Raw genomic sequence first — 25,185 nt, 5'->3', positions numbered from 1 at the left:
TGTAAGTTATGTATAATTTATGTTAATTTAAGTTTATGTAATTCATGTTTGTCGTGTCTGTAACGCACTGAGCTGCTGCTGCTGCAAAAAGCTGATTTTCATGACATTTATACCCTGGGTATGTGTACCCGTGACAATAAACTTGAATTTGGAACTTGTTTTATTCATTCATTTTTTGAGGGATTACTGGCAGGAGAGCATTTATGATCTATTCCCACTTCTAGTTTATAAAATTACTCTCTAAAAGTTGCAGAAATCTGAGAACATATTTTCATCTGAGAGGCTAATTTGGATTTATTTATTTGGATCTGGGTATTAGAGTAAAGGCCAGTATCTATTGTCCATCCCTGGTTGTCCTTGGGATGGTGGTGGTGAACTTCCACCTTGAACCGTTGCCATTCCTCTGGTGAAGATGCTCACACAGTGCTGATGGGGAGTGTTCCAGGATTTCCATTCAGGACCACGACATGTTTCCAAGGCAGGATGGTGTGTTACTTGGAGGGGAATCTGCAGGTGGTGGTATCCTCACATGCCCGCTGCCCTTGTCTGGGTTTGGGAGTGTAGTAAGAATCGTGAAATGTCGGCCAGAGAGCACAAGGAACAATCGCTGAGATGAAATGTGTGTGTGCGCAGGGGAAGGGTGACCTGGGTGCTAGGTAACCAAGGTATCATTTCTGCAGACATGAGCCTGCGGGGCCCGAGGCAATGGTCACGTGATGGGTCGACCTGGACAAAGGATCGACCCAGGTCGGGGCGGCGAGAAGTGACCAGGGTACAAAAGAATGAGCGCACCGTTGATGAGGTCTCCTGGATCTGGGCTCACCACAGGTTAGGTCATGACTGACACTGTGGACCGATTGGAACGGGGCGCTGCAGTTAAACGGGCTCAGGTGCGCTTGCCAGATAAGTACCACTTGTAACTTAGCAATAAGGTGGGTTGTGTGCAGCATTGTGTGTGCAAGGCTTACTTCTATCAAATCTACGAACAATCCTGCCTAACTTTGGCACAACAGGGAGGTGCTGTCTGGGTGAGTAACTGCAGTGCATTTTTGTAGATGGTGCACACTGTGGCCACTGTCCGCCAGTGGTGGAGGTGGTGGATTGATGCCAATCAAATGGTCTGGATGGTGTCGAGCTTCTTCAGTGTTGTTGGATCTGCACTCATCCAGGCAAGTGAAGAGTACATCAACACACTCCTCAGAACCTTGCAGATGACGGAAGGGATTTGGGTGCATGTTTAGAATCAGAATCAGATTTATTATCACTGACTTATATGACACGAAATTTGTCATTTTGTGTCTGCAGTACTGTGAAAAGACATAAAAATTGCTATAAATTACAAAATAAATAAATGGTGCTAAAAAAGGAATAATGAGGTAGTTCATTGGTTCATGGACCATGGCGGAGGGGAAGAAGCTGTTCCTGAATCATTGAGCGTGGATCTTCAGGCTCCTGTACCTCCTCCCCGATGGTAGTAATGAGAAGAGGACATGTCCTGGATGGTGAGGGTCCTTAGTCATGGATGCTGCCTTCTTGAAGTACCTCCTCTTGAAGATGTCTGCGATGGTTGGGAGGGTTGTCCCCGTGATGGAGTTTATAACACCTTTCACAATTTCAGAACTCAGAGCTCTGCAGCCAATGAAGTACCTTTGAAGTAAGAAAATCTCTGGGGATAAATCTCTGGAATTTTTGACAACAGAAGGCCGTGAAGGCTATTGGGATATTTAAGGAGGATGTAGATAAAAATATTGGAAAGATCAGGGAGTTGAGAGCTCTGGGGATGTGGCACAGCAGAGGAGATGAGACCTGGGACAGATCAGCTGTGATGATATTGAATGGTGGGGCAGGATTGAGGGGCCGAGTGGCCTACTCCTGCTCCTGTTTTCTAATGTTCTAACTTGGATTTTAGTCAGGCATTCAACAAGGTCCCTCATGGCAGGTGATCCAGAAGATTAAGATGCATGGGATCCACGGTGACTTGGTAGTCTGGATTCAGAATTGGCTTTCCCACAGAAGACAGAGGGTAGTGGTGGAGGGGTGTTATTCCGCCTGGAGGTCTGTGACCAGAGGTGTTCTGCAGGGATCTGTGCTAGGTCCTCTGTTGTTTATGATATATATAAATGACTTGGACAAAATTGTAGGTGGGCTGATTAGTAAGTTTGCAGACAACACAAACATTGGTTGAGTTGCAAACATTGGTGAAGAAGGTTTTCAAAGGATACAGCAGGATATAGAGACACAAGAGAGTCTTGATAAAGGGTCTCAACCCAAAACATTGACTGTTTATTTCCCTCCATGGATGCTGCCTGACCTGCTGAGTTCCTCCAGCTCCTTTGTCTGTTGCTACAGCAGAACACCAGCCTCCCCTCCCTGCACTCTGTCTTTACCTCTCACTGCCTTGGCGAAGCAGGTGGCATAATCAAAGACCCCACCCACCCAGATCATTATCTCTTCTCTCCTCTTCCATCGGGTACAGGAGCCTGAGGGCACATACCACTAGGCTCAAGGACAGCTTCTACCCCACTATTGAATGGTTCCCTTATACAATGAGATGGACTCTGACCTCACGATCTACCTTGTTGTGACCTTGCACCTTATTGCCCTGCACTTTCTCTGTAGCTGTGACACTTTACTCTGTACTGTTATTGTTTTTACCCTGTACTACCTCAATGCACTCTGTACTCAACTCAATGTTGTGTAATGAATTGACCTGTACGATCGGTATGCAAGACAAGTTTTTCGCTGTACCTCGGTACAAGTGACAGTAATAAACCAATACCAATATCAATATATAGATCAATTACAGGTAAGGGTGGAGAAATGGCAAATGGGTTTAACCCAGGCAAGTGTGAGGTGTTGTTTTATGATTTAATTTTGCATCATGTTTGGCACAGACATGTGGGCCGAAGGGTCTGTTCCTGTGCTGTACTGCTCTGCGTTCTGTGCTCTAAATTCAGGAGATTTTTAAGAATCTCCAACCACCCTTGTTTATTCCTAAATTCTACACTGGTTCTTAACACCTGCAGAATTAATAAAGGATAATTTTTCTTGATGTACAGAGGTTGCAAGAGAGAGCTTGTCATTGTTGGGAACCTGAAATGATAGGGATTGCATCCCACACCCATCTTAGATACATCCACTTGAGAGCAAGCAATCAATTCACAATCCAGCGCTGCGTTGCAGCAGCCTACACAGAATTTCAAAGCAGAAAAATAGGCTGCTTGCCTCAACCACTTTGTCCGGCCTTTATGGTCCACAGAGACGTTTGACAGTTACCTGGATAAATATCTCACAGGGCTGTGGGAAAAGAGCAGAGGAGTAGCATTGCCGCGACTGAACTACAACGAACTGGCACAGGCTTGATTGGCCAAATGGTCTCCTTCTTTGTTGTATGATCCAGTCTGTGCACAGCAACCTCCTGCAAATACACCAGCAATCATCTGCATTTGGCTGAGGGAAATAACATGCCCTTCCACACGGAAGGTAGAAAAGGCAGCAGTTTAAAGAGAGCAGACAGCTTGCCGACTCACACCTCCTACAATGCAGCATGGCCTCGGCACAACAGTGAAAGGACAGCCTGGAGTCTTGCACTCACGACTCTGAGAGTGGCCTGGAACCCACAGAGTTGAGAATGCCATCACCTTGGTGAGACCCTCGTTGTCATCTACCGTATTTATGGTGTTGCTGAGCACTGAATGGTGATCGGGGATGGAATGTCCTCTATGCATTTCTAATTACCCCCCACCTTGTTGTTAATCACCTCCTCAAATAGTCCGCAAGAATTTGTAGAGAGTTGTGGACACGGTTCAGTCCATCAGGAAAACCAGCCTCCCCTCCATGGACTCTGTCCACACTTCTCGCTGCCTCGGTAAAGCAGCCAATATAATCAAAGACCCCACCCACCCCGGACATTCTCACTTCTCCTTCTTGTCAGGCAGAAGATACAAAAGACTGAAAGCACGTACCACCAGGCTCAAGGACAGCTTCTATCCCACTGTTATAAGACTATTGAATAGACCTCTTGTACGATAAAATGGACTCTTGATCTTACAATCTACCTCGTTATGGCCTTGCACCTTATTGTCTGCCTGCACTGCACTTTCTCTGTAGCTGTAACACTTTATTCTGCATTCTGTTATTGTTTTCCCTCGTACTACCTCAATGTACTGTTGTAATGAAATAATCTGTATAGATGGCATGCAAAACAAAGTTTTTCATTATACCTTGGTCCATGTGAGAATAATAAATCAATTTACCAATTTACGAAATAGTCTGGCAATTTATATTCTATAACATCAGTGATTCTATTTGTTCGATGATGCATTTTTATCATTATTGCAATTGCAAGTCTACTGGGCTGCAGTGAAACCAGACCTCCAGCTCTGGTCTCCATACCTGAGGAAGGATTTTCCATGTGTCCCAGTCTGATTCCTGGAAAGAGATTGAGGAAGATTATCTTATTCTTTCCAGGAGTTTAGAAGAATGAGAGGCAGTCTCCTGGAAAACACTTAATACTCTGAGATAATTTACAGGCTAGATACCATAAATGTTGAGTTAGTTGACTAGCAGCCAGAGTGTTGATCCAGTGACATGGGTTCGAATCTCAAATGAGGCAGCTGGGAAGTTTAAATTTAAGTTCTTAAATTAAATCGGAAATCCTACACAAAAAGCCAGTCCCAGTAATGGATATCAGGACACTATCAGAGTGTTGTAAAATCCATCTCATTCTCTAACATCCTTCACGGAAAGGAATCTGCTCTCTTTCTAGGACTCCAGACTCTTCCCCCTCCACCACCCACCTCCCACCCCAGTCAATATGGCTGAGGCAATTACAGTTAGATACTACGTTTCCACTAACCTCCAAGTGAATGAATGAATCAATAAGAAAGATGCCTCGAGGCAACTTCCTTTGGCTAGGGACTCCACAACCAGGATGGATAGACTCAAAGGGATTAGTCATTTGGGACGGAAAGGAAGGGAAAGATCCTGGAGCAGAGGGTTGGAGAAGGGGAATTCACTGCTCGCAGAGAACCTGTCGAAGCCCAGTGTGCAATGGTCTGTAGACTCAAGGGATGTGGGGACTGGGTAAGAAATTTAACAGGGAGAGGATCAGCCATGTTCTTGGATGTTGAGAGATGCTTAAGGGATTGAATGGTCCACTCCTGCTTCTATTTTACATAATTACAATCAAGTTAGAATCGACTTAGGAGAGAGAGGTCAATTTGTAATGTAAACCCCTTCCAAAGCTTTCATTTCGCTTCTCAAGGGCTCTGAGTGCACTCCTTGCTGAGATGTCCTTCTGCTTAATCCCAGATCAATGTCTGTATTCCAACATTGTTGGAGAAGATGACTCACCAGGACACTACAGACCTTCATTTGTGCAGGGAGATGGGAAAAGCTGAGGTTATACGCTTTTAAGCAGAGAAGATTAATTGGGTCAAGGTGACCAAAAATATGAGGAGGTTTGATAAATAAGGAGAAACTGATTCTGCTGTCAGGGCAGAGATTTAAGGTGAAATGGCAGAAGGAGCAGAGGGAAGATGAGGAAAGTTTTTATCATTTGGTGAGTTGGTATGATCTAGACCACAGTATCTGAAGGGGGAGTGGAAGCACATCTAGTGGGAAGTTCATCAAATATCTGTATAGCTTGCAGGGCTGTGAGGACAGAGGAGCACTAATGGGAGAGCTCCTTCAGAGAGCTGACACAGACACGATGGGCAGAGTGGCCTCCCTTATGTTGTCGGATCCACGGTTATAGGCCTGGGATCTTATTTACATTCAAACACAATTAAGACTGGAAACAGTGAATTTGTTGCATCCCAGCTTATAAAAGATAGATGTTATGATTGTATGTTATTATAGAGTCTCTACAAAGCCTCCAAATCCTTCCTGTAATGGGGAAACCAGAACTGAATGCAATACTCCAGCTGCAGCCTAACCAGAGTTTTATAGAGCTGCAACATAACTTCCTGACTCTTGAAATATACCTTCTCTAAACCCTATCAACCTGTGCAGCCATTTTCAGGGAGCTATGGACTTGGACTCCAAGATCCCTCTGTACATTAACACTGTTAAGCATCTTGCCATTAACTGTGTACTGTCCCTTTACATTTGAAAATCCTCCCGGCACCTTCTCCTGTGTCTTTATATCTGATCTATAATCTGAGCTTTTCTCAGACGCTAATCCAATGTGATGCTTGGAATGTCCTTTTGGACATAATTTTGTTGAGGTGGGGGCTGTAAAATGTTAAGCAGCAGCAGGAATATGCAGTAATGACAAAATATGTTTTCCTCACACAACCAGAGAATAAACCATTAGTTATCTCATGACCCAAACTCAATTTTAAAAAGCAGTCTTAACTAGGATGATTTTAAGGAGAGATCAAGTAGGTTAGGCTTCTATCCAAGGGAGTTTTGAAGAGCGGTGAGCTCATTCAGGGAATCAAGGTTCTAAGAGCGATTGACAGGGAGGCTGTTCCTTCGAGGTGGGGAACCGGGAACGTGGTCTTGGGATAAGGGATTGGTCATTTTCAACTGAGATGGAGAGAACTTTCTTCAGAGATGGCTGTGAAAAGTTGGAATTCTTTGTCCCAGAGAGCTGTGGATGCTGAGATCTGTTCAAGGCTGAAATGGAAAGATTTTCAAATCCCTTGATTGGTGATTGGGAAAGGAAAGTGGAAAAGGTAAAGACCGTTGAATCGTAGAGTAGGCTCGAGGGGTTGACAGTCTACCCCGGTGCTTTCTCTTATGCCTTTTCATTCTGGACGGGGAGTGTTGACCATGGAATAAAAACCAGTACAAGCTGCCACCACCTCGTTGCCCATGGAATATCGCCAATAGATTACAGCCCAGGTGCATTGAAAAGTCCCAACTGGGGTCAGTTAGACCTTTTCTTTTGAACTTTCAACCTGAAATGTCACTACACTGGAGACTGCTGGATATGGTGGGACAGTGGTGATCGACAGAGGATCTGGCTTCAGTAACCCATCTCCTTAATGAACAGCACTAGTGCTGAAGCCCCACTCAATAATACACTCACCCAGAGAGTGGCACGGCTTTTCGAGAAATTCCAGTCCACTGGCTCCCACCTTGGAAATGATTGCAACCAAAAAGCAGTGAGCAGTGGAAATTGAACCAAGCAGATTACTTCCTTCAGTAATAAGAGTGAATGATGAGGAAGGATTGGGATTGTTGGCATAGGTATTGTGTCTGACAGCATGTGGGAGTTGAGTTACACATAGTTACAGTGAAAACTGCCAGCTATTTTATGTTTGAATTGAAGGATATCAGTTCTAGGAAAAGTAACAAGTGGGCAGCTTTTTAAACTCTGTGCTGGCAGCAAGTGAGGGAAAGCACAGTCAAACACAAAGTTCCTTTGCACTTTGCCCCTTGCATGCCTTGGGACTACGGTGATGCAGGCAATGGTCACTGTCAATTCCTCAGCCGTGGCAACCTCCCTCCAAGCAGGTCATTGGAGTGTTGGCAGTGGACAGAACTGCAAGTGTGATCATGGCTGAGCCTATATTCCTGTCAGCTGTCCTGCATCCTCTTAGGAACGATGCCTGGTGATTGGTGCCGTCCATGGTTCAGCTGGCAGCTCTCTTCCTTCTGAAGTTTGTGGGTTCCAGGATTGAGCACAAAACCGTAGTGAAACCACCGTGGTGGGCCAGATCTCAACAATGACGAGACAGAGTACAGAGAGGAAACAGAGAGCCTGGTGGCATGATTCATGACAACAACCTTTCCCTCAATGTCAGCAAAACAAAAGAACTGGTCACTGACATCAGGAAGCGGGTCAGAGCACACACCCCATTATGTATCAATGGTGCTGAGGTGGAGATGGTTCCTAGGTGTAAACATCATCAGTAGCTTGTCCTGGTCCAACCATATAGATGCTATGGCCAAGAAAGCTCATCAGTGCTTCTACTTCCTGAGAAGGTTAAGGAAATTTGACATGTCCCCCTTGACCCTCACCAATTTTTATAAATGCACCACAGAAAGCATCCTATCCGGATGCTTTACAGCTTGGTACAGCAACTGCTTTGCCCAAGACCACTAGAAACTGCAGAGAGCTGTGGACACAGCTCAGCACAACACGGAAACCAGCCTCCCCTCCATGGATTCTCTCTACACTTCTCGCTGCCACTGGAAAGCAGCCAGCATAATCAAAGACCCCACCCACCCTGGTCATGCTCTCTTCTCCCCCCCTCCTTGGGCAGAAGATACAAAAGCTTGAGAACATGCACCACCAGACAAGGATAGCTTCTATCCCATTGTTATTAGACTCGTAAATGGACCTCTTGTACGATAAAGATGAACTCTTGACCTCACAATCTACCTCATCATGGCCTTGCACCTTATTGTCTACCTTCACTGCACTTTCTCTGTAACTGTAACACTTTATTCTGCATTCTGTTATTGTTTTCCCTTGTACTACCTCGATGTACTGATGTTTTGGAATGTCTGTATGGATGCCACCCAAAACAAATTTTTCACTGTACCTTGTACATGTGACAATAGTAAACCAATTACCAAATGTTGAAGCTAGTGCTCCTAACACAGCACCCTGAGAGTGCTGCACTGCCACAGGGACTGTCTTCCCGAATGCATGTTAAACCCAGGTCCCACTAGGTGGTTGGGAATGATCCCACATTGCTGTTTTGTAGATGAACAGGAGAATTATCCCTAATGTCCTGGCCAACATTTACCTGCATATTGTTGCTTTTCTATTGGTGGGAGCTTGCTGTGGCAAACAACAGTGACTGTTCTTCGAGAGAGAGAGCTCCATTGACTGTGAAGTACTTTGGGATGATGTGAGAGGGGTTTATAGAAATATTCATCGCTCTTCCTTAGCAAAGAGGAATGATTACATTGTCTTTAGCTCTCCTGTTCTGAATGAACTAAGCAATTATCCATGCTGATGTTGGTTCATCGCTTCCAGGAAGTTTCCTTGGAATTGTCCTGTGACCTGGAATTGCTTGTACCATTGACCACATGGACAGATATCTGATAAACAAACACTTGCCTCATTTGTTACCGATCTAACACATAACATCACAGTGCTGGGGTGATTTTAATTACTCGAAAATAAAATTAAACAGAGAATAAATCTCATCCATGGCCAGATAAAAATGCTATCAGCTCCTAATCTTGGAGGTTGTTTAACAACTTTAAACAAGGAATTCCTTTCCAAATACTGTTTCCTTAGAGGAACCAAATTCCTCCTCAGTGACTACTAGCTTCTTTCACACTGTGATAAAGCATAATTCTTAAACATAAAACAGGCTCCACAGGGACAAAGTTTTTATTCCATCCAGATATGAAGGACAAGGCAAAGTCAATAATGCTGACTCATTGCTGTCCAAACAGAGCTTTACCCCCTGATTATTAATTATTGCTGCAGCAGAAGTTCTATTTCCAAGTAGGTAATGTCACAGAAAACCCTTGGAGCTTTGCACTTGGCTTTTCTTCCACCATCTGTCCAAAACCTCAGACTAAAAACCAGCTGTCCTTAACAGCCCTGCCCATTGTCTGTCCTGACACCCACCCTGTATCATTTATCACATTTATTCAGTCACAGGATGTGGATGTCACAGGTAACACCAGCATTTATGGTCCAATCCCTCATTGAACTGAGGAGGGAGTTAAGGGTCAACAACATTTGGTGAGTCTGGAGTGGAGATGGATGGCAGAATCTCCCTTCCTGAAGGATGTTACAGCCAAATGTGTTTTACAACAATCAGTGGTTTCATCGTTACCTTTGCTGAGTCACATCTTTTTATAAATTCCAGATGTGCTTAATTGCTTGAATTTAAATTCTCCAGCTGCCATGGTGGGATTTGAACTCACATCTCTGCATCAATCATCATAGCTGCTGGATGATGGTGTCATCATTTAACCACTCCGTGGCCACGCCCATGTTAGTTGTCGACCAGGCCCTCCCACAGGAGGATTACCACCACCTGTAATAGGGCCCTACCCTACCCCAACACATCTAACCGGTTCTTAAGCAATTTTGTGCTTTTTCCTCCAAGACATTCTGTGCATTAATCGTCTTTACTCAAAGAAGAGCCCCTGTGCCTATCCTAAAATTTACCCATTACTAGTTTGAACCATATAATCTAAGCCAACATTCCCACTGCACTGTTAGCAGTGCTAAGAGATACTAAATCATAAAACTGGAAGGGCTCAAGGTAAGTTGCTATCAGCTCCCTCTAGTTCATACTTAGCCATCTAAATAATTGTCAAAAGTACCAAGGTGCAGTGAAGAACTTTGTTTTGTATGTCATCCATACAGATCATTTCATCACATCAGTACATTGAGAAGTACAAGGGAAAACAATAGCAGAATGCAGAATAAAGTGTTACAGTTGCAGAGAAAGTGTAGTGCACGCAGACAATAAGGTGCAAGGGCCACGATGAGGTAGATTGTGAGGTCGAGAGTCCATCTTATCGTACAAGAGATCCTTTCAATAGTCTTATAACAGTGGGATAGAAGCTGCATTTGAGCCTGGTGGTACATGCTTTCAGGCTTTTATATCTTCTGCCTGATGGGAGGGGGGAGAAGAGAGAATGTCTGGGGCGAGTGGGGTCTTTGATTATGTTGGCTGGCTTTACCGAGGTAGCGAGCAGTAGAGGCAGAGTCCAGGGAGGGGGAAGTTTATTTCTGTGATGTGCTGAAGCTGTGTCCACAACTCTCTGCAGTTTCTTGAGGTCACGGGCAGAGCAGTTGCCGTCCCAAGCTGTGATGTATCCGGATATGATGCTTCATGTTTCAACTATAAAATTTGGTGAGGTTCAAAGGGGACATGCCAAATGCCTTTAGCCTCCTGAGGAAGTAGAGGCACTGGTGAGATTTTTTAGATATGGCGTCTACATGGTTGGACCAGGACAGGCTATTGGTTATATTCACTCCTGGGAACTTGAAGCTCTCAATCATCTCCACCTCAGCACCATTGATGTAACAGGAAAGTGTGCACTGCTCCCCTTCCTGAAGTCAATGGCCAGCTCTTTTGTTTTGCAGACATTGAAACGAAAGGTTGTTGTCATGACACCATGTCACTAAGTTCTCTATCATGTGGAACCAGTTGGTTTGTTTATTGCTCTGTGCTGTGGTTGTAATTCCCAGTACTCAATCTACCAAAGTTTCCAGATCTTTCTTTCATCTTTGGTGCATCACTTACCTTCCTCTCAACTTTCAACCTGAGGATCTGGGCGGTGTATGCGTGCATAAATCCTTGAAAGTTCTAGAGCATATTGAGATACTGGTCACTAAAACATGTGCCATTTAGGAATCACAAGAGCTGTATGTTGAACCTGTCTGGAATGTAGGTTAGGCAATAGTTGGAGCATTGTACCCAATTCTCATTGTCACATTTTAGGAAGTGTGAGAAGGTCCTAAACACGAGAATTTTGAGCAGGAATAGAGTGGCTGAACCTGGGGGGAGCTGATGGGAATGTGGAGAAAATAAAATGGGAGTAAATAGATGCTTGATGGTCAGTATAGACTCCGTGGGCCGAAGGGCCTTTGTTCTGTGCTGTATGCCTAGGCCATCTGGCACTTTGAGCTTGTTCTTCCATTCATTGAGATCATGGCTCATCTACCTTTTCCTGAATTATCCTCACCTTTGATTCTTATTTTGGAATAATGATTGGACCCTCCATACCCTTACCAGAATGGTTGTAGGGGTGAGGAATTTCAGCTGCAATTGTTAGACTGGAGAAGCTGGGGGTTGTTGTCCTTGGACCAGAGAATGTTGAGAAGAGATTTGATGGAGGTGGTCAAGACCGTCACTGGTTTAAGTAGGTGGGAATAGAGGGGCGTGGGTGGTTCAAGGATTGGAGACAGTTTTTGTGGCCAAAAGAGATGGGGGGAGTGTGAGGAGAAGCTTTTTTTGTGCAAGTGTAGCTCATGACCCGGCACGGAAGTATCTTCAAATGGAATCATCAGGCACTCGAGAGAAACTAATCTGCAGTGCTATGGTTAAAGAATTGGGAAATAGGACCGAAAGAATAGCTCAACCTTGAGCCACAGGCTGAATGGCCCCCCTTCTGTGCCATAACAATTGCAATGTTCCATAAAATTACAACTCTACGTGTATCCATTGTCCTCCAACCTTCACTCGTCCTTATGGCGGAGCAATTCCAAGATCGCCAATACTTATTGGACATACCCTGGATCACATGATGCCTCTGCCCCTCCCCCAAGCTCTCACCATTGTTACATGTAATGTCTATTCTCATCTAGCTCTGCCTTCAACATCAATTGGAAAACATTCAGGGCTATTTCTGAAATTGATTGCAAAGTTCTTGACGGTCCATCAAATTGTGTTTCTTCCCCCCCTCCAGCTTTCTTACAAGTTAGAAATGTATGTTTTCAAAGAAAATGAAGATAAACATAATTTCTTTTCACTAACCCCTGTTGTAATGGAAGCTGTGTCACAGGCATGATTTTGAACTCCTGTTGAAGTCAGGGCACTCCAAGGGTTGGGTCAGTTGCAAAGGGACATGTTTCCACACAAGGCTTCCCGTCACAGTCAGAAAATGCACCCTAAAAGCAACTCACATGAGTATTAACCAACCTATGGCAATGGAACAAAAAATTGATTTCCAAGTAACAGACCTGAATGAACCTGGATCATCATGGTGTCAGTGTGTACAGCGGTGGGCACAGTCGGTGCTGCGGTGGTACAGTCAGTGCTGCGGTGGTACAGTGTGTACAGCAGTGGTACAGTCGGTGCAGCGGTGGTACAGTAGGTACAGTGGCAGTACAGTGTGTACAGCAGCGGTACAATTGGTGCAGTGGTGGTACAGTTGGTGTGGCAAAAGTACAGTTGGTGTAGGTGGTGGCACAGTCAGTGTAGTAGCGGTACAGGTCAGTGTAGCAGTGGTTACAGTTGGTGGTAGTAAGCAATACAGTTTGGTGTAGTAACGGTACAGTCATGTAGTAGTCGTACAGTCGGTGTAGTAGTGGCACAGTCGGTGTAGTAGTGGCACAGTCGTGTAGTAGTGGTACAGTCAATGTAGTGGTGTACACAGTGCGGTGGATATGTTTACTAGATTAGGAGCTGGTATCCTGGACCCTTGATCCAGAGATATAATTGAATCCTTGATGGCTTCGAGGCTTTGAAGTCTTGAAGCCTTCGATTGTTATTAATAAACCAAATGGTTCACTAATGTCATTCAGGGGAGGTAATCTAGTTGTCCTGATCCGGTCTGGTCTATGCCCAGGACCCACCAATGTGGTTAAATCAACCTCCTCCCTTGGTTAGGGATGGACAGGAAATTCTGGGATTGTCAGCGAACGTCACATTCCTTGAATGAAAAAATTCCCCGTCAGATATTCCGATATTTGCATACCAAAACCACGATATCAGTTTGAGGTTAACTCTACAGGTCCAGCATAACCACATCACACTCTGTAATGAAATAACCTTTAAAAACACATCTCTACGTTAATTCCAAGTTGATGGTTGATTCTACCTCACAGGGGTAAACTAGCGCACTATCCTACCCACTCCCAAAATCCAGCAGCAGAAACCAGGGAGTCGGCAGAGGATTAGCCGGATTAAGATTATACTGATTGAGCTACTTTAAACTAAACTAGTCCTACCTTAAGGAGCTTTAGGAGGGATCAGAGAGAATGAATATCATGGGAAAAATAAGATCTTTGGAACCGAGTTCTGATAAAAACCGTGGATTTCCCTCATTTAATATCATTGCTGACCTTCTTAAACTCTTTTCTTTCTGTCTTAAACAAGCAAGGTTCGTGACTAGAAGGACAAAGGAGTGTGGGAACACCATCATTTCCCAGTCACACACCAATCCTGACTTGGAAATATATCGCGTTTCTTCATTATTTAGACGCTGGAACCCCACCCAGCCACACTGTGTGAGCACATCCTGGGGTGGGAGGATGGGACTTACATACAACATTCACAGAACAAAGGTCCTCCACTGTACAACACAGCCGTCCAACAACAAAGGTCCATGGTGAAATGCCTGGAAAATGTGGACCATCTCCCCATATCTTGGGAGCCACCTCTCAGGAAAGGCAGACAGGACTGATCAACCTTTATATCACCTTTAGGCCCATTGAGGAAAAGGATGTTGGATGATCAAGATCTCGAACATGGCACAAAACTTGTGGTCTATTTGGCGGTGGTGATCTCTGCCTTCCTGCACAGTTTTCTGACCGGTCAGTCAGTATCCTGACCAGTTGCATCATGATATTGGACGGCAATTTGAATATGCAGGAACGTAAGAAGCTGCAGAGAGTAGTGGACTCAGCCCAATACATCACGGGCACATCCCTCCCCACCATCGGGAGTATCTACAGGAGGCGCTGACTCAAGAAGACAACATCCATCATCAAAAGTCCCCACCATCTGGGCCGCGCCATCTTCTCACAGCTACCATTGGGCAGGAGATACAGAAGCCTGAAGTCTCACACCACCAGGTTCAGGGACAGCTACTTCCCTTCAAACATTCGGTTTCTGAACCAACCTGCACAACCCTAATCACTACAGTTCAGCAGCATTATGTCCACTTTGACCACTTTGCACTATAATGGACTATTTTTTTGTTCTAAATGATTTCTTTCTTATATAATTTTGTATAATTAATGTTTATGTTTTCTTGTGAATGTTGTGTCTCTGATGCTCTGTGCCTGTGATGCTGCTGCAAGTAAGTTTTTCATTGCACCTGTGCACACATGCACATGATAACAAACTTGACTTTGAATCTTTGAGTCACAGACTACCTACAGCAGACACCTCAACACACTAGAGAGGTACCACCAATGCTGTCTTTGCAAAGTCCTCCAAATCCACAATGTCTGGATCCTCTCCCAGGCCAGCTTCACCAGCACTGAAGCCTCAGTTACATTCAGGCTTCATGGGACGGGCCATTACATTTATACATCTGACACCAGACACCTGAAATAAGCATTCTATTCTGAGCTTCATCAGGGTAAGATGTTAGCAGGTGAACAGAGGAAATGATTCAAGGATGTCCTCAAAGTCTTGAAAGAGTGTGACATCCCTACTGACGCATGGGAATCCTTGGCCCATAACCACTCAAAACGGAAAAGCAGATTTCAGGACAGTGCTAAGATCCTCAAGTCTGTGCTTCAAGAGCACACAGAACACAAATATAAACCACAGAAGGCAGGCACCATGTGCCAGACTCATCTGCTCCATCCAGCATCTCCTGTCCCACCCACCTCAGAACCTCTGAACTGGAGTGGGAGGAAGACATCTCAACCCTGAGGTCGGGAGACCCTGGAGCTCCTTAATCAGTTAGAGCACATTCACTACACAAACTGCAGTGGTTCAAGAAGATGGCTCACTATCACCTACTCAAGGGCAATCAAGAATGGCTAACAAATGCTGGCCTTGCCCATGACACCCACACTGAATAAATAAAATAATTTAAAGCTATTTACAAACTTTCGGGGACCTTACGTCATTCACCAGAACTTGGCACTGGTGGTGATTCTAATATTTAATTCCCATCCTGAATTGTTCTTGGACTTGATGGCTTGTTAGATCTTTTCAGAGTTCAGTTAATGGTTATCTACAGTACTGTGGAGCTGAAGTTATGTATGGGCCAGGACAATAGATTTCCAACTTTGTAAGATAATTGACAAACCAGACTGGGTTTTACAGTAAGTAAGCAGGCACAAATGAAGTAAACAACAGATTATCATTCAATTAAATTCACCAGCTGCCACTGAAGGATTTAACTTGCATCCCTGAGTCATTCATCGGTGCTTTGGGATGGTTGGACCAGTAATATAAGTGCAATGGAACTACGTAAAAACCTTGGGATCAGTAATATAAGTGCAATGGAACTACGTAAAAACCTTGCACTGGAACTGATAACAGGGAGAAAGAAGGGACAAAACAGGCCGACGTTTCATCCTCCAGACATGTGTGGTAGGACAACCTGATGTCCACACTGTAGCTACAACAAGGCCAGTCACAGCCAGAGACGCAAAGTTAGAGAGCACTGTAATTCTCAGTCTCTGCTCACAGCCTCAGGGCTTTGTGCCTAATGAACTTTCCACAGCGAATCAAAGAACGAGTTACTGGAAGAACTCAGCGGGTCAGACAGCAACTGTGGAGCGCAACCCGTTCAGTTCCTCCAGCAGCTTGTTATTTGATCCAGATCCTAGCATCTGCAGTCTCTTGTATTTCCATGGTGGGTTCTTGATCTCCCTGAAATCTTGAATTGTATTTTTCTAAAAATATACTTTATTCATTATTTAAACAGTACATACAATTGGCACACCTCTTTCACTCTTGCGATATATTAAATGCAGCAGGTAATTTTATGTTCAGCGAGGTTCCAAAGACAGGAATGTGATCACAACCTGATTCTCTGCAGTGAAGGAGAACTATTCACCAGGACAGGACAGTGGTGGGAGGATGAGGAAGGGTTGCGAAGCAACTCCTTCATCAACGTGGTGCTGTGGGGTCTTTTACATCAATTTGAGGGAGCAGGTGGGGCTTTGATGTAACATTGTATATTGAAGCATCTCTCCTTGACAGTCCAACACTGCCTGGATTGATAGGATTCTTAACCTCCCTGAAAATTCGGACATTTTTCCCAAAGATGTATTTTATTTATTATTAATACAATGAGTACGTCTTTCTCTACATTCATGGTACCATCAGTTTAATACATTCAACACCACTTATATTTATTCCCTGAACAAAACATCCATGAAGCATTTGAGAGGCTGTCACCCAGGATCCAGCCCCTCAGTGTTCAGTAGCTGCAGGACCCTAGACTGCGGTCCTCCCCACAGATCCTTTGCCTTGTCTGCATCGAGCTTCAGTGCGTCCCTCAGCACGTACCCCTGCAGCCTGGAATGTGCCGGTTAGCAGCGTTCCCTTACGGACATCTCGCTGTGCTGGGAGACCAACAAGTTTCGGGCAGACCAAAGGGTGTCCTTCACCGAGCTGTTTATCTTCCAGCTGTTGATCTCCTGAAAACGTGGACATAGCCCCACCCAGGACTGTCCTTCATTCACCTTTTGTGTGCAGGTTTGGTCACCCTGTTATAGAAAAGATGTCACTAAGCCGGAAAGAGTACAAGGAGGATTTACGAGAATGTTGCCAGGACTTGAGGCCTGAGTTATAGGGAGAGGTTGGAGGCGTTTGGACTTTATTCCTTGGAGTGTGAGGTGTGACCTTATAGAGGTGTAGAAAATCATGAGAGGCATAGATAGGGTGAATGCACGCAGTCTTTTTCTGAGGGAAAGGGAACCAAAAGCTAGAGGGCAAGGATTTAAAAGCAACCTGAGGGGCAACTTCTTCACACAGAGGGTGGTGCGTATATGGAACGAGCTGCCAGAGGAAGTGGTTGAGGCAGGTACAATAACAACATTTAAAAGCTATTTGGACAGATACACGGATAAGGAAAGGTTTAGAGGGATGGGGCCAAATGCAGGTAAATAGGACTAGCTTAGATAGGCATCTTGGTCAGCATGGACAGGTTGGGCCGAAGGGCCTGTTTCTGTGCTGTATGACTCTATGAATTTGCCCTCTCCAAGTCTCATCTCGAACTTCGGCTGCAATCCATTCCCCTTCTTTCTCAGTGAAATTTACCTCACAACATTTAGAGTCGCTCCAGAGCATGAGGGGTTAAACGTACCTGGCGATGACTGACGGCATGCAAGAGTTACGGAAAGCCTAAAGGACCAGCATGCTTAATTTTTCCTCATTAATATTCAGGAGGAAGGTTTGAGAGACCAGAGTAGGAAGGCTCCATATGGACGGCATCAAGATTAGCAACATTTGAAATTCAGATGAGTACGAGTCAATCTCTATTGTTCTGCTTGGAGTAAGATTGGGTTCTTACGTAGACCAGATTGCTCTGACGACGTTTATTGATCCTTTTCAAAGTGTTTGAACCAGGACCTGAAATTAACTTTGAAATGAATAAAGAGAGAGACAACATCCAACCTCAGCTGTTGACATATCGTTCAGTGAACGCACAGGCCCGTACTGTTCCCTGTACTTAGTGCTGCTAACCAAGGACAAAATTCATCTCTTGACTCTCATGACTTTTAATAAGTCCTTCAGCAAGCTTAGACAAAAGAAAGATCTTCACATCTATCATGTCGTTCATCATGACATGATGTCCCAAAGCACTTTGCAGACAATGAAGTACATCCCAAGTTTGTCATGCTTGTGATTTGAGAGACAGCAGCCACTTTGGGCACAACAAGCTCCCACGAATAGTGATGGGACCATTTGGATAATGACCCGGATGTGTCCACTCTTCTAATGTGGCATCAGCAAAACTTCAGCTTGTTATGTTTCTTAATTCAATAACAAGGAACTTTAATTCTGCAATCAATAATTATTTGTTTGCAAACACTGACTGTCTGCATTCAAACACTGATTGCCCACATCCCCCACAGACAGCTTGTGTTCAAATACTGACTCACTATATTCCAATAGAGGGTCACAGAACGAGAGTTGTGGAGTTATACAGCACAGAAATGGGCCCTTCGGCCCAACTCGTCCATGCTGACCGAGGTACTGAACTGAGATACCATCCTTTCCAATCCATGTACCTGTCCAACTGACTTTTAAACATTGTAGTTGTACCTGCCTCTACCAATTCCTCTGGCAGCTCAGTGTGGTGTCCCTTCCAACACTGATTGCCTGTGTTCAAACACTGACTGTCTTCATTTAAATACAAACTGTTTGTGTTCAAACATTGATTTCCTGTGTTACCACATTCATAGAGTCATAGAGATACAGCACAGAAATAGGTCTTTGGTGTATGGGGGCCGCACCGACCATCAACTATCCACTGATACTAATCCTGAAATTGGTCCTGTTTTTTTATTCTCCCCGCATTCCCATCAACCCCCATCCCCAGATTCTACCACTCATCCACACACTAGGGTCAATTTACAGCAGCCAATTAACCCATCAACCTGCACATCTTTGGGATGTGGGAGGAAACTGGAGCACCCGGGAGGAACCCATGCGGTCACAGGGAGAAAGTGTGAACTCCACACAGACAGCACCTGAGGTCAGGATTGAACCTGGGTCTCCGGAGCTGTGAGGCACCGGGTCTACCTGCTGTACCACTGCACCACCCACATTCCCACCCCCATAAGGCATCTGTTAATGTTCATTCATTCATGGGCTGTGGAGAATGCTGGCAGGTCATTGCCCATCCCCAGTGCCCTGGAGAAGGTGTTCGTGAGCCAGCATCTTGAACTGTGATACTCCCCGTGTGAAGGAGCCTCTGGGTACAGGTCGCGCCACAAGTGCACATAGACTCTTCACCATGGGTTACTGCAACCCCCAACCACTTTCCCAAATTTAGACAATGCGCCCAACTATCTGAAACCATCTGAACCTTTGTTGTGGAGGCAGGTGATTTCTAGAAGAATAACCGTGGTCCAACCACGTAGACACCACGGCCAAGAAAGTGCACGAGCACCTCTACTCCCCAGAGGGCTAAGGAAATACGGCACATTCCCTAGTTCTAATGAAGGATCAGTGACTTGAAACACGGTTTCCATAGATGCTTCCTGACCTGCTGAGTGTTTCCAGCGTTGTCTATTTCTGACCCTGTGACTCAGAGAGGGAAAAGCACAGCGTTAAGTACAGAGACTGGATGAAAAGCTCCATGATTCATTTTACAAAACCATTAACATCCAGCATTCAAAAATAATTTTAACTTCTGACATTGAACCTCTGGTGTAGCCAGTAAAGCTGCTGCCTCACAGCTCCAGAGACCTGGGTTCAATCCTGACCTCCGGCGCCGTTCGTATGGAGTTTGCACGTTCTCCCTCTCACTGTGTGGGTTTCCCCCGGGGGCTCTGGTTCTGATTCTCTGGTTTCCTCCCACATCCCAAAGACATGAAGTTTGATAGATTAATTGGCCACTGTAAATTGCCCCTAGTGTGTAGGTGAGAGGTAGAATCTGGGGGCGGAGAGTTCTCGCAGAAACACCATTTACCAATCATCAAGCACAAATTAGATGTGTGGGGGGAAGAGAAAATGATGGGAATGTAGGGAGAATAAAATAGGATTAGTGTAGGGTTAATGTACGTGGGCCATTGATGGCCAGTGCAGACTCTCCGAGCTGAAGTGCTCGTCTCTGTTCTGTAATATTCCAGGACCCTTTAACATTGGCCATTTACGGATCTATCTCTGGCTGGGTCCCACAATCTCTGATGGGCGACCTGCTACTGAGGCAGTTCTCAAAGGGTTAATCCCTCCTTGTCCTGCATTGGGACACCCTTGTCCAAGTAACACCACTCCCTCACTCCCCAGAGCTGCCTGGAATCTCATTGGAAATGTGGTTCCCATGGTGACAGTTGCCAGTGGAAACTGCTTCCATTCTGATCAATTCTCCGATAAATTGCGCAGTAATCACGCAGCCTGCGTTGATTGTTATCTGTCAGGCAGGCCCACCCTCGCATTTCGTGGTGCAGTGAAACAGGCTCTTATCTGGTGGCCTTCTCTATTGCTCGATCCTTGCCGTCTGCAAAAAGGAAGTGAGAGAATGGGTCGCAGGATTAAAGCATGCATAGAGCCATAGAGTCATACAGCACAGAAACAGACCCTTCAGCCCAATGAATCCATGCTGACCAGCAAGCACCTATTTACACCAATCCTACTTTATGTTCCACATTGCCCTCATCTCCCCTGAGATTCCACCCCTCACCCACACACTAGCGGCAATTTACAACTGCCAGTTAACCCACTGACCCACACGTCTTTGGAATGTGGGAGGAAACCGGAGAACCCAGAGGTCACAGGGAGAACGTGCAAACTCCACACAGACAGCACTGTGCCACTGCCCTTAGTGCAGGCTCCATTTGGCCTGTATTTACCATACAGGAACCCCCTCCTGCATTCAGCTCCTAGCACCGGTAATTGGTAATTGGTTTATTAGTGTCACATATACCGAGGTACAGTGAAAAACTATCCATACAGATCATTTCACAACATCAGTACATTGAGGTAGTACAAGGGAAAACAATAACAGAATGCAGAATAAAGTGTTACAGTTACAGAGAAAGTGCAGAGCAGACAGACAATAAAGTGCAAGGCCATGACAAGCTAGATTGTGAGGTCAAGAGTCCATCTTATCATATAAGAGGTCAGTTCAATTGTCTTATAACAGTGGGATAGAAGCTGTCCTTGAGCCTGGTGGTACGTGCTTTCAGGCTTTTATATCTTCTGCCCTATGGGACGGGAGAGAAGAGAGAATTTCCAGAACGGGAGGGGTCTTTGATTATGTTAGCTGTTTTTCCGAGGCAACGAGGTGTAGACAGGGTCCACAGAGGGGAGGCTGGTTTCTGTGATGTGCTGGGCTGTGTCCACAGCTCTGCGCAGTTTCTTGTGGTCATGGGCAGAGCTGTTGAATACCAAGCCGTGAAGCATCCAGATAGGATGCTTTCTATGGTGCATCGATAAACATTAGTGAGGGTCAAAGGGGACATGTCAAGTTTCTTTGTCTCCTGAGAAAGTAGAGGCGCTGGTGATGTGTTCCTACTGACTGACTGGCTAATCAGCAGCAGGTAGGGGGTGCCGGCAAACTGTTTGCTCAGTAACAGCCCACCGCCAACAGGTGGTTCTGGAGGTGTTGGCTGAGCTGAAAATGTTGGCCTGGGCACTGGGAGAAACTCCTGATCTCTTGGAAAAATGTCGTCATCCTCTGAATCATCACAACGAGACACCCAGAGTGTTGCTTCATCACCCCATCACATCCCTCGGTGCCCCCAGTACTGCACATGGTCTCAGCCTGAGGTCTTCATGTTCAGAACCTCCAGGACTGGGGCTGAAACTCTGACCTTCAGGCACAGAGCAGGGGAACTCAGAATCAGAATCAGGTTTGTTATCACTGACATATGATGTGAAATGTGTTGTTTCACAGCAGCACTACAGTGCAAAGACAGAAAAAATACTATAAATTACAAAATAAATAGGAATACAGAGGTTGTGTTCATAGGCTCAGGGACCATTCAGAAATCTGATATTGGAGGGAAAGAAGCTGTTCCTGAATCACTGGGTGTGGACCAGTGTGAACCTGCAAAGCCCCCTCACCAGCCTCAGAGAGTGCCATGGTCGTAATGCTCGACTGCACCTCCGTCCTGGACTAACAAACTGCTGGTGGAGATTTCCATCTGGTGCCACAGACATCAGGGAGACGAAATTCACTGAATTATACAAACCTAGATTTAAAAAGCACTTAGAATGTGTAGCCTTGAAACTATTGGATTGTCATAACCATCTCACCAGATTTATTATCTTCCTTCAGGGAAGATAATCTGTTGTCCTTACTTGCCTGACCTACATGTGACCCCAAATCCAGAATACCTGGCACAGTATCTCACTCAATGCATCTAATGTGGGGGATTACGTGCTGGTGCATTAGTGTCTAACTAATGTCTAGGAACTCAGCAGGTCGGGCAGCACCTATGGAGGGAAATGAACAGTGGAGGTTTCGGGCCGAGACCCTTCATCAGGACTGGAAAGGAAGAGGGCAGAAGCCAGAATAAAAGGGTGGGGGTAGAGGGAAGAGCTGGCGAGTGAGAGGTGACCCCCCAGGTGGGGGGGGGGGGGGGTGGGGGAGGTAGGTGGGTGGGGGAGGGGGGGTGAAAGGGAATGATGTGGGAAGCTGGGAGCTGATAGGGTGGAAGATGCAAAGGGCTGCAGAAGCAGGAATCTGATGGGAGAGAACAGTAAGCCATGGAATAAAGGGGAGGAGGGGGGAAGATTGTGAGGGCAGGGGAGGGGAGAGAGAAGAGGAGAAGGGGCCACATGAATGAGGGAAAACAAAGGGGGGGGGAGAGAAAGGAAAACAGAGGGGAGGGGTTACTGGAAGTTGGAGAAATCGATGTTGAGGCCGTCAGGTTGGAGACTCCCAAGGCAGAATATGAGGTGTTGCTCCTCCAACTTGTGTCTGGCCTCAACGTGGCAGTAGAGGAGGCCGTGGACAGACATGTCAGTGTGGGAATGGTAAGTGGAACTAAAACGTCTGGCTACCACGAGGTCCTGGCTGTTGTGGCGGACGGAGCAAAGGTGCTCGACGAAGCGGTCACCCAATCTGCATCGGGTCTCACCGATGTAGAGGAGACCGCACCGGGAGCACCAGATGCAATAAATGACCGCCCTCGGATTCACAGGTGAAGCGCTGCCTCGCCTGGAAGGATTGTTTGTGGTGAGGGAGGAGGTGTAGAGGCAAGTGTAACACTTAGCGTGGCTGCAGGGATAAGTGCTGGGAAAGTGATCGGTGGGGAGGGACGAGTGGACAAGGGAGTTGAGGGAGAGAGTGATCCTGCAGAAAGCAGGAGGGGAGGGGAAGATATGCCTGGTGGTGGGATCCCGTTGGAGGTGGCAGGAAGTTGCGGAGAATGATGTGTTAGATGTGGAGGCCTGTGGGGTGGTAGGTGAGGACAAGGGGAACCCTGTCCCTGTTATGTCGGCAGGGGGAGGGGGTGAAGGCAGACGTGTGGGAAATGGAGGAGATGCGGGTAAGGTCAGTGGAAGGGAACTCCGGTTACTGTAAAAAGAGGACATCTCCGATGTCCTGGAGTGGAAAACCTCATCATGGGAACAGATGCGGTGGAGGCAGAGGAACTGAGAGAAGGGAATAACATCGTTGCAAGTGACAGGGTGGGAAGAGGTGTCGTCAAGGTAACTGTGGGAGTCGGTGGGTTGTAAAAAGATGTCAGTAGATAATCTGGAGACAGAGATCCAGAAAGGGGAGAGAGGTGTTGGAGATGGACCAAGTGAATCTGAGGGCGGGGGGTGGAAGTTGGAGGCGAAGTTGATAAAGTTGACGAGCTCTGCATGGGTGCAGGAAGCAGCACCAATGCAGTCGTCAATGTAACGGAGAAAGAGTTGGGCATTAGTGTCTGCTGTGCTTACCTCTTACAGTTGGGACTGTGTTGATCATTGAGGGTCTGCCATGTTAAACTGTGAGCAGGAGCCCCATGCCCCATTCACTGGCCAACGACTTGGACATCCAGGACGAGACCTTCCAGTCTGGGCAGCATCTGTGGGTGGGGGGGGGGGGGGGGGGGGAGGGGGGGTAGAGGAATAGTCGACATTTCGGGTCAAAACCCTGCATCAGGACTGAGAGTGGAGAGGGGAAGTAGCTGGTATAAAGAGAGGGGGAGTGGTGAGACAGGGACCGGAGGTGATTGGTGGACGAGGAGGGGTGAAGAATGATGGGCAGATGGACCCAGATAGGGGATGGAGAATAGAACCTGGTGTATCAGCTGCTCAGGTGACATAGGTCCTCAACCTAAAATGTTAACTCTGTTTCTCTCTCCACAGACGCTGCCTGACCTGCTGAGTGTTCCCAGCATTGTCAGATTTTCAGCATCTTGTTTTTTATATTCATTTCTGTTCATCTCTCTCTCCCTCTCTCTCTCTCTCCCCCTCTCACACTATTTTTCTAGTGTCTGTCTGTTTATCTCTGCCTATGGCTCTTGTTGTCTCGTTCCACTGTTAGTGTACGTGCCCGCCCTGGTTTCCTCTCTCTGGTTGGCGAGGCAGTAATTCTCAGCTCTCCCTCCTGTAACAAAGCCCTGGAAACTGGGACAATCCAACGGACGTCAATCATCACCGGTAGATCAATTTGTCTCACACGCACACACCATTGATTCCAGGCCAGCAGATACTGATTAAATCCAATCTACCACCTATGGGATTCACAAAGAGACCGTCTGCAATTTCTGGGGCCATTTCGACCTGTTCCTTTTCATTTTTTTATTATTGGGAACAGCAGTCAGTGTGCTTCAGAAACAGCAGCAAACTTCTGGTCCATCTACTGGGGTATAGAGGGAGCCCCTACAAAGTTTACACTACAATAAATCTGTGTACTTTGCAAACCAAGGCTCACACAAAGGGAGAACTTAAAACATGACTGAGTGGAAGCCTTTCAACCTCTAATGAAACTCCACTAGTGACTGGGCTGCTTCAAACCAATTGCCTAGTTGATGCAGCCCCTGAGACTGGTGGTGGAGGGAGCATCTCTAAATCACTGTCTCAAACCAACGCAAAGACAGGTGCTGATTCACCTTTTGGGAGCGGCCGTGACTGCAAGAGTCCCCAGTGGATGCAGGGCTGTGGGAATTCTGCCAAAATCTGGAAATAGGCAGAGCCACTGCTAAACAGTGAGAGATGTATC

This window comes from Pristis pectinata, chromosome 33 (assembly GCF_009764475.1).
Source record: "Pristis pectinata isolate sPriPec2 chromosome 33, sPriPec2.1.pri, whole genome shotgun sequence".
NCBI classification, from domain to species: Eukaryota; Metazoa; Chordata; class Chondrichthyes; order Rhinopristiformes; family Pristidae; genus Pristis; species Pristis pectinata.
The sequence above is the reverse complement of the archived record's forward strand: the minus strand, read 5'-3'. Positions refer to the sequence as shown.